This window comes from Epinephelus fuscoguttatus, linkage group LG4 (assembly GCF_011397635.1).
Source record: "Epinephelus fuscoguttatus linkage group LG4, E.fuscoguttatus.final_Chr_v1".
Classification (NCBI taxonomy): domain Eukaryota; kingdom Metazoa; phylum Chordata; class Actinopteri; order Perciformes; family Serranidae; genus Epinephelus; species Epinephelus fuscoguttatus.
Genome location: NC_064755.1, coordinates 5,808,464 through 5,818,464, shown reverse-complemented (window position 1 = coordinate 5,818,464; position 10,001 = coordinate 5,808,464).

Here is a 10,001-nt window from a genome sequence, read left to right as displayed (position 1 = left end):
CACATGTGTAACTTGGTCCCATCTCTGTTAGGATTTAGGGGGATATAATAGCAGAAATTGAATATAGTATAATAAATGTGTTTTCTTTAGTGTATAATAATCACCTGAAAATAAGAATTGTTGTGTTTTTGTTACCTTAGAATGAGCCGTCTATATATACATATGGAGCGGGTCCTCACCCTCAGTCGCCATGTTGCACCGCCATGTTTCTACAGTAGGCCAGATCGGACAAACCAAACACTGGCTTTAGATAGGGCCATTTGCGTTTTCTCGTCAGCTACCATAGTTTGCAGCCCCTCCACAACGAGAGAATCAGAAAAAACACTGATTTTTAATGTCAAACTGCTTTAATCAGTGTTTTTACTGTTTTAAAACACCTCGTTTTTTTGTTTTGAAGAGGAAGAGTCCTTTGTGGATAATTCAGCTTACAGTAAAGACCTCCTGGACTTCTGGATCTTACGTTATCGCAGAAAAAAGGTGGGCACACATCAGCAGGTGCTGGGCTAGCGACCTGTCTGCATTGTGCCAAACAGCATAGAAGAAACACAGATTTGTAACGTTACACTATATTCAGTGTTTTTACAAATTTAAATGTTTGTTAGACCTCTGTGAATAATTCGGCTCCTGGTAAAAACCTAATGAATGATGAACGTTTAAGGAATTCTAACTGGAAGAAGTTTCAGCCTATGGCAATTTGCAAGCCTCACCACTAGGTGCCACTAAATCCCCCAAAGTCTTACACATTGCTCCTTTAAAAAGTATATTTGGGGATATTTTAGTAGGATTTTGCAGTTTGCCCCTGGAAAAATTTTGTTACATTATACTGTTAATACAAACGCAATACTGCCCTGTATCAGTTTAAGATTTAAAGCCCCGTAGCATTTCAGTGGACAGATCTTTTTCATTACCTGAATGTGCTTTTACATTTGAAAATTCCTGTCTATAAAAAGCTTGAACTGTGCCCTCATCGCAGACTTGTCTCCAGAGTTACTGTCTTATCCTGAAGCCTGAATCTTATCCTTTTCATTGGGTGGAGGGAACTTCTTGCAATTGCATGCCTTTGTTGACATTGACCCCAGCAGGATTTGAACCCTAGGCCTTCCGCATGGAGGATGAGTGCTCTTACCACTACACTAGGGAGGCCCCTTCATCACCAAACAAAGCATTTTCTGTGAAAAATTTGCAGGAGCGTTTGAAAAATCCAGTGACTTCACAGTTCCTATACAGTTCATCAAATGTAGCTATTGCCATCTTGTGGCACTCATATGTTAACACAAAATACATTGTGACCAGGACATTATAACATTACCACACATACACTCAATGACTGTGATGGGACAATAACACTTCAGATGAGGAATCCAGAGAAACAAAGTGTTGAAAATGACATGATAATATTGTTGTATGCATTCAATCAAACTGATAGAAATCTACATTATGCTTAGTCGGCAGGCATATTATATTACCCACCCATCTCCTACAAAGAGACTATGGATGTTTCTCAAAGTCAAGGAAGGAACCTCAAACGGCCGAATTTCAAGGATGCTGCCGAAGGTCTGTTGCAATGTCAAAGATCCTTACGAATTTCGCCGAGGACTGAGTCCTTCTTTCAGAGAAATTCCAAGGATGCATGTGTGTATCCTCAGCTAGTATAAAGGGGAAGACAGGGCCTTGTCAATGAAACTTGCGCCAGTGGAGCTCGGCAGGATTTAGATAAATATGTCATTTATTTGGACTAATGTCTCCAGGAGTTTTTAATCATACCAGTGTGAAAATAAATATTGACATAAATCTCGTAACTTACACTTTCCAATGTGTCCACTGCTGAATAATGAGATTTTTAAAATACCGTGATTTAGATAAAATATAATAGTTTCCTAAATTAATCAATTACAGCAGAGATGGAGCGCTAAGTGTCCACCTGCCCTCCTCCCCCACTATCCACATGATAACGACATGATAATTTCTACCATTCTTTTGCTTTCAATTGGTGTATGTCTCAGGGGAATTGCTGTGAGAACTGCCACAGTAAAGACATTGAACATCCTGCAGGTCAAAGCATCACTCATTTGTTTTGAGGTGAACATATTTCAAGAGATTACACAACAGTATCATGCACAGGCAGCAGGTCAGCTGTTTCAGAGCAGCGTGTCTCATCAGATCAGATCTACTTTTTTTTTTTTATTGTGGCGGGGTGTGTGGTGACACACACTCTGCTGCAATAAAAAAAACACTTCAGAATCATAGAGTGATTCTGTGTGAGGGTCTGTGTTCATACTGTAAATGATCATTTAGAACTTTTTTCAGCTGTTGTCTTTACTTCATTACTCCCCTTAGTCTTAAGTTTGATCCAGAAATATATTCTCCCTCAAAGTCATGTGACTCTGACAATACTGCTTTGTTCAAATTTTACAGCAACATTAGAGAGTGCCAAAATTATCACAGTACCCTGAAACCCTCTCAGTCTGCTGAGGGTTAATGACGTACACCTGGAGACACTAGTTGGTCTGTTCCAGTGTGAGTTCACTGAATTCTAGGAAGGACTCTTGCCTTGCCCTTGGAGGATCCTTCCTTGGGAGAACCTGTCCTTCCAAGGAAGGATCCTTGACTTTGAGGAACATCCATTGCCCCCACAATAAACCTCCTTTTCACATGAAACCCCATGAACTGTCATCAATTACATCCACAGGAGGCTTTTACAGCATGGTGAGGTCAGTCCTCAATTATTTAATTCAAGCATAGGTTATAATGTCCAGAAATTCACTTTACACTCACTACCACTGACCGTATGTGTAACAATATGGCCGCAGATTAGCTTATTGACCATACGCGGTCAAGCCACATATTAGGTTTCTGACCAATTCATGTTGTTGGGATTGTTAAGTACTTACACAGCACTGACCTCTAGGGAACAAACTGTTGTCTCTTCTGTGTTTTGAGAAGTGTGAGCTCAGAAATAACACACACACACACACACTCAGAGTGCAACTACAGGAAACAAAAAGGATATATTGCATATTGACTTACTATAGATTTTGGATTCAGATTCTGTGTTTCTCCACAGAGAGACTTAATACTAAAGGCTTTTGTCCAAGCCTTGATGCAAAATAACAGTCTGCTTTTATTTTATTTTTTAAATTTTCCACCTCATTCTTTTTTTTTTAATGTTTAGGTTTCCTATTAATCTTGTGTCTTTTCAGAGGCATGTAGCCCATACTTTGAAAAGATAGGTCTCTATTTGCATTTGAAACCCTTTGCTTATGCAAATATCTTAAACAGAATTTCTAGTAAGAAAACCAAATATCCTGCATATATGTTGAGACTGCACGCATCCTCCTCGAGCATAGACACCTGTGGAATGAAGTGGGAGAAGCAGTTGATTCTATATTTCCTGCTGCAAACAGTGTTAAATCTGTTTAGCCTTTGTTGCTAGCATATGCCTTTTCTGTTAGTTTAGGCAATGCTATAGTACCCATGAGCCTCACCCAACTTTTCAGTGGTGAAGATGCCAGCCAGAGCTTTAAAACTGGAGTTCTTGTTGGGTTTTCATTGCAATCAAGAGCGCAATTTTCAGGACTATCCAAAATCCAAACTGAACTTATACAATTTATCCAACAAGTTACACAGAGCACAGGCTTTAGCTTTTGGTGACTCAGCTGTTAAAAGATTCTGATTAAAAGTGTGGAAACCCATTGTTTTTATGTTGGTTTCTCCTGCATGAAAACACACACTGTATTGTACGTAGATATACAAATGCCCTTTCCATTATGCCTGGATTACCAACCGTTTATAGCAGGTAAGTGCACTGCAGCCTGAGGTGCCTCAAATGCCCTGCATTCAGTGCATGTCAGTTGGTTTTGTTCATTTGACTGCAAATTTGTAAGGGAATTTGCACCTACCAGCTAAGGTGGGTCTGGCATTATTAGCTGGTTTTGTCTTTTAGAGGGCTTCTTTGTCAAAATATAGTTTTGAGACAATAGGTTAAGCGGGTCCCAGTTTGTATTATTTCAGCGTAGTGTGCTGGTTTTGTTTCTGGGTCTCTGTATATACATTTCACAGAAACATGAGGAGGTCACTGTGGGCTTCTGTTCAATTTTTTACCCTAGGAGCCCCTAACAGATTGATTGGGATATGATTGCCCATAATAAAGAAACTGATACCTCAAATGAGGTGGAGATGACCGTCCTTTGATGAATAGTTAGGATGGAGCTCAGTGGGCTGAACACAATGCTGAAACATAGGCTAGTTTAACTGTAGCACAAGTAGAGATTAGATTCAGAAAGTCAGCAAACTGGCTGAATAATGCCAGTCAGCAGTATCCATCTTACTTTTTTTTTATATACTTTATTAATCCCCCTGAGGGGAAATTCAATTTTTTCACTCTTTTTGTCATTAACACACAGGTCCGAAAGACACACACATGCACAAACAGGACCTATACATGCACAAAATGAAGAGATGTCAGAGTGAGGGGGCTGCCTTGGTCAGACACCCCGAGCGGTTGGGGGGTTCGGTGCCTTGTTCAAGGGCATCCCGGCAGTGCCCAGGAGGTGAACTGGCACCTCTCCAGCCACCAGTCCACGCTCCATATTTGGTCCGAACAGGGACTCGAAACAGGCGACCCTCCAGTTCCCAACCCAAGTCCCTATGGATTGAGCTACTGCCGCCCGTCCAGTGTGTAGAATTTAGGGGGATACATTGACAGAAATGGAATATGAAATTCAGAACTTTTGGCAAAATTTTTTTTATTAATGTTCAATCACTCGAAACTTGCCTTAGAATTAACTGTGTATATCTACATATGGAGTTGGTCTTCTTCATGGATAGATTAACAGAATTGGATACAGTGGTGGTGTTGGTGTTGTTCATTCCCATGAAAGTTGATCAGTGGTGCGCGAAGCCAAATAAGTTCAACCTCCAGAAAGTAAAATTACCTGAATCTTCCACATCATTGGGCCCATGACTTTTCTGACCAAATGGCTAACTCCTGCTGGCCAACTACTTCCAGTTTCACCATCTGCTAACTTGAATGGGGATGAAATTGTTTAGGCTAATTGCACAGGTCTTCTAGACCTATGAGAAAAGGTCTTTTTGGGCCCCTTGGCATCATAAGACGGACCTGGAAATTGTAGTTACACAATTTGACCACTTGGCTTCAGAGTCCGGCACACTTCCTGGGTGCCTGGTCCTCTTCCAAAGAGTCTCCATATTGCTTATACAGTAGCCCAGAGCAGACAAACCAAATGATGATCAACAACGCAACAGCGTGACCAGCTAAGTTATCGCAGAGTCACTCCTGAAATGTTGTTTAAGTGCTTATGAAAGTGTATGCTACAAAGCACTTCAACTAAACATCAGCTACAGTTTATATTCAGTCAAAAAATATCTCTGCTTTTTATCAATGTCTGAGCCCATTTTTAACTTCACATTTTGCTGCCCCATTGCATCCCTGTGTGCACCAATATACACAGAAAGCTAGCGTGACTTCAACTAAACTAGATTAAAGGGAAATGTGAGGGCGGTGCACAAAGAGGCAGTTAGAGCTACAGGCTACAATGAGGCTACAAACAGAGCTCAAATGACATTTTTCCAAACAACTTTTTATGTCGGGGCTTCAGGACACCTGGGTCACTACAGACGAGCAATATGGAGATATTCTGTGGTTTCAGTTATGTGTTTTTGGACGTTTGAATCTGGGGTGCCGTAAGCCTCCATTAGGTGGAGTTTTGTTGCTATCTCCGGAAGTGTTGTGAGAACTCTAAAACTTCACCTGAGCCTCCATCGGCATATGGGTGAGTAGATAATGGCTGAATTTTCATTTTTGGGTGCACTATCCCTTTAAGCCCAGTTCCCACTGTACAAAAAAAACATTTTCACAGGCCTCCATGCGGCTTTCTACTGTTTAATAACCTGTTTTCCAGCCTGCCCATGATGTTGAACGTGACACACCAGTAAAAAAACAGAAATGCATGCTCATCTGCTGCAAAGCCATGTAAACGGCTCTTGTCTATTGGCAATGGGAAAGGAGTCTAGTAGCTTTAGTGGGTTTTCCCATGTTTAATAGAACCCATATAGTACACTCGCTAGTTTTGGTAGAAAATAGTACAACTCAGTAACATTAGCTAGAAACACAAAACATATAAGACATTTCACCACGTCATTAGAGTGCTAAAGTTAAGGTCAGCTCATCTTTGATTTGTAGCGCACCTCGACTGTCTGCAACAAAAAGTGCTGGACGTCAGTTGTGGCTTCATGTCACCAGCTTCCACTGAAAACTACTTGTAGCCTGTTGCTGCATTGCTGCTAGTGTAAACGCAGCAAAACACTGGCTCTAAGTAGGGCCATTTGTGTTTTCAAGTTTTTGCGTCAGCCACCATTGTTTCCCTAAATGCCTGGTATATGGGGGAAGTCTCAGTTGGTTGCAATCAACAAACTTGCTGCTAGACGCCACTAAATTCTATACCAGTTATTGTAATCTTGCCTGCCAAAGCTTTCCATCTGAAAGAATATTAATTCATTCAGAAAGTGTGAGGATGGCAAAAAAAAAAAAAACATGACGGAATTTAGGATATCTAGTATTTTTCTTATCAACTATCTTCCAATTTTAAATCAACCCCCAAAATAAATGAGATGGAAATAATTTGATCAGGAATGATTTACCATGTTTAAATGTGCCTTTGACCTCGGGGTAATTAAGACATAATAATCCATCTATCAGCTTATTTTAGCACTAATAATGTGCTGGGCACGGTTAGGCTTAAGCTTAGGCATATACAAAAAATAACAAAATATTAACTGTCAAAAAATGACAAAGCAGGGTCCTGAGTAAGTAAACACTGTGCATTAATTCACGTTCCACCTTCTTCTCCTCTCTGTCTTACTCTTTCTCTCTCACACACACATGCACATACACATAGCTTACACACCGCAGTGTGCAGTCTACGTCCTTAACTCTCACAATTGTGCTACAGATATGCATAAAGTTTGTGGTCTGCAGGTTGGGTCAGGTTTGGGTGGTTGATCAACCCATATTTGGTTAGGCGGTGTGGCTGGCTTAGATAAGTGAAGCTGAAAACAAGTAGGCCAAATTAAACACACACACACACACACACACACACACACACACACATTTTTGGACCACCCAGATTGCTGATCAGAGAGCTGATCAATCAATCAGAAGGACTAACAGCCCAGTGAGAGAATCAGAAAAACAGAGCAGAGTTTCTCCTTACACAGCACCAAAGTGTCTTCATTTACAAAAGGTCAAATGTTCAGTGGTGACTTATTTAGACTCCTACAGACCACTGTGTTTTACTTTCAGTTTTAGTAAAGTTTTAGTTAGTTTAGTTAGAGTTTTAAAGCTATTATTAGCACAATGTTCTTAAATGTACTTAAAGTCTGTTTAAAGTGGAGCTTTTAAATTGTATATAATGCTGGGCAGTTCAATAAATAAAGCTAAATACAATGTTTTTCTCTGAAGTAGAAGTATACAGTTGCTTTTTTAAAGAAGTGCTTTGGGGGACTTTTGCAAGATATTCTGGGGTACAATGAATTAGAATAGTAACATTATTAAGTATTTTTCATATCTGAACATCACAATAATAATGACTGGGAATGAATGACTCCAGACTGGTGGCTCTAACATTATACAGTGGTGGAAAAAAGTTTTCGGACACCCTTAAAATTTTACACAGTCTCAAATATTATCATGAAATATTTGTGGAAAAATCTTTTTTGTGTTTCAAAAGGTGTGGCTGCATTAGACAGATACAAACAAATACAAATTATATTTTTTTGTTTATTGTTTACAAGAAAAACTAACAAAACTAAATTCTTGACAGTTTCAATATGTCAGTTCTCAACATTGTCGGTATCAAAGTCAACAAATAACAGAGAATGTGTTCAAAACTGAACAAAAAATAAATAAACCATCACATCATCAAATTAATATTTAGTAGTCCTGCCATTGGCACGTAGTAGAGCTCTAATCCTGGCTGGCATGTTCCCCACGAGCCTTTCACACTGTTGAGGGGTAATCTTGTCCCATTCTTCTTGAATTACTGCTTTTAATTCTTCTAAATTCTTTGGTTTATGCTTTGGAACAGACATTTTGATAATTCACCACAGATTTTCAATGGGGCTCATGTCCGGGGATTGAGCTGGCCACTCTAAGACCTGGATACTGTGCTCCTGCAGCCAAGTTCTACTGGCCTTGGATGTGTGGCAAGGGGCATTATCTTGTTGAAACATCCAGTTTTTACCTCAACGGAACAGTGCACGTGCAGAAGGGAGCATGTGGGTTTGGAGAATGGTACAATACTTGGTAGAGTTCAATGTGCCATCACAGACAGTGAGATGACCAACACCAGCAGCACTCATGCATCCCCAAACCATGATACTGCCTCCACCATGCTTGACAGTAGGTACTGTACATGCTGGAGATAATGCTTCGCCTGGCCTTCTGCATCACATTAGTAGGAGGAAGATAAAGCTGGAAACTGGACTCATCTGACCACAAAATCTTCTTCCACTTCCTGGCTGTCCAGTTCTTGTGTGCCTGGGCCCAACGACGCCGGGCTAACCTCTGTCTCTCATTGATCAGGGGCTTCTTGATAGCCTTGTAGGACCTTAAGCCATGATCTAAAAGTCGGCCACATACAGTGCGGGTGGAACACTGGACACCAGTTTGGTTTGACCACTGCTGCTGAAGCTCCTGTGATGTCATTCGGCAGTTTTGCCTGCACATGCGGATCAGGATGCGGCCATTTCTTGCTGAAGAAACCCTTGGACGCCCAGATCTTGGTTTGTCTTCCAAGCTGTTGGTTCGTCTGTATTTCTGCAGAGCGTATCCAACTGCTGAAGGACTGCATCTGCACTTCCTGGCTATCTGGCGGCAGCTGTACCCTTCCTGGCTGAGAATCTTTATCTTCAGGCGTGTTTCCTGCGTTAGGTTCCTTGTTTTAGCCATTTTTGTGTCTTAAGAACTTTCAAATGTGCTGGCTTTATGTAGACATGAAGCTTGGCAACAAAAATTGTGTCTTTTAATAAAAAGAACGACCTTCATCACTGGTACCAAAATGACCCAATACTCAAAATTTCTTATGTATTTTTATGGAACCTATCAATTTTAAGTTTTTAATGGCTTATTTAGGATTTATTTAGTATTTTGGCTGTGACTGTACTAAAAGAAATTGCACTTGAAGACCTAAGAGTGATTCTTAATGCAATATTTCACAAATGCATGGGGTGTCCGAAAACTTTTTTCCACCACTGTATATTATGAAGACATTGGAGTGGTTGCTTCTCCGTCATCTGAGGCCACAGGCTGAACATGCTGGAGACCCCCTACAGTTTGCTCACTAGGAACATATTGGAGTGGATGACGCAGTACTTTGCATGCTCCACCGGGCTTACTCTCACCTGCATGAGTCAGGTGGTTATGTGAGGATCATATTGTTCAATTTTTCAAGCACATTCAACACCATCCGACCCCACACACTCAGAGACAAACTTGAGGAGATTGGGGTAGATCCCTTCCTTACTGCCTGGATCTCAGACTAACTGACATGACTACCACAGTTCATCAGGCTGGATAAATGTGTCTCTGGGACAATTATAAGCAGCACTAAGGCTCCACAGGTGACTGTTCTGTCTCCATTCCTGTTTACACTGTACACAACAGACTTTAAATACCGGTCTGAGTCCTGCTCTGGAGTACAAGGAGCTAGAGAGAGCCTTTACTATCTGGAGTGAGAAGAACCCCCCTCCAGCACCCCCCCAGACCCACACCAATCATGTATCCTTCCAAGTTCGCTCCCCCGTTTTAAAGCATAATCAGGCACACATGTAAATATATCATTTGAAAGTCCAGCCCTTACAGTGTCTTCTTGGAAGAATTCTGGCCCTTGAACAACTCTAATTGATGACCACAGTCCTACACACTAGACCAGGGATACTCAACCTGTTTTGCCTGGGGACCACTTTTGCAAAATGATAAGGCC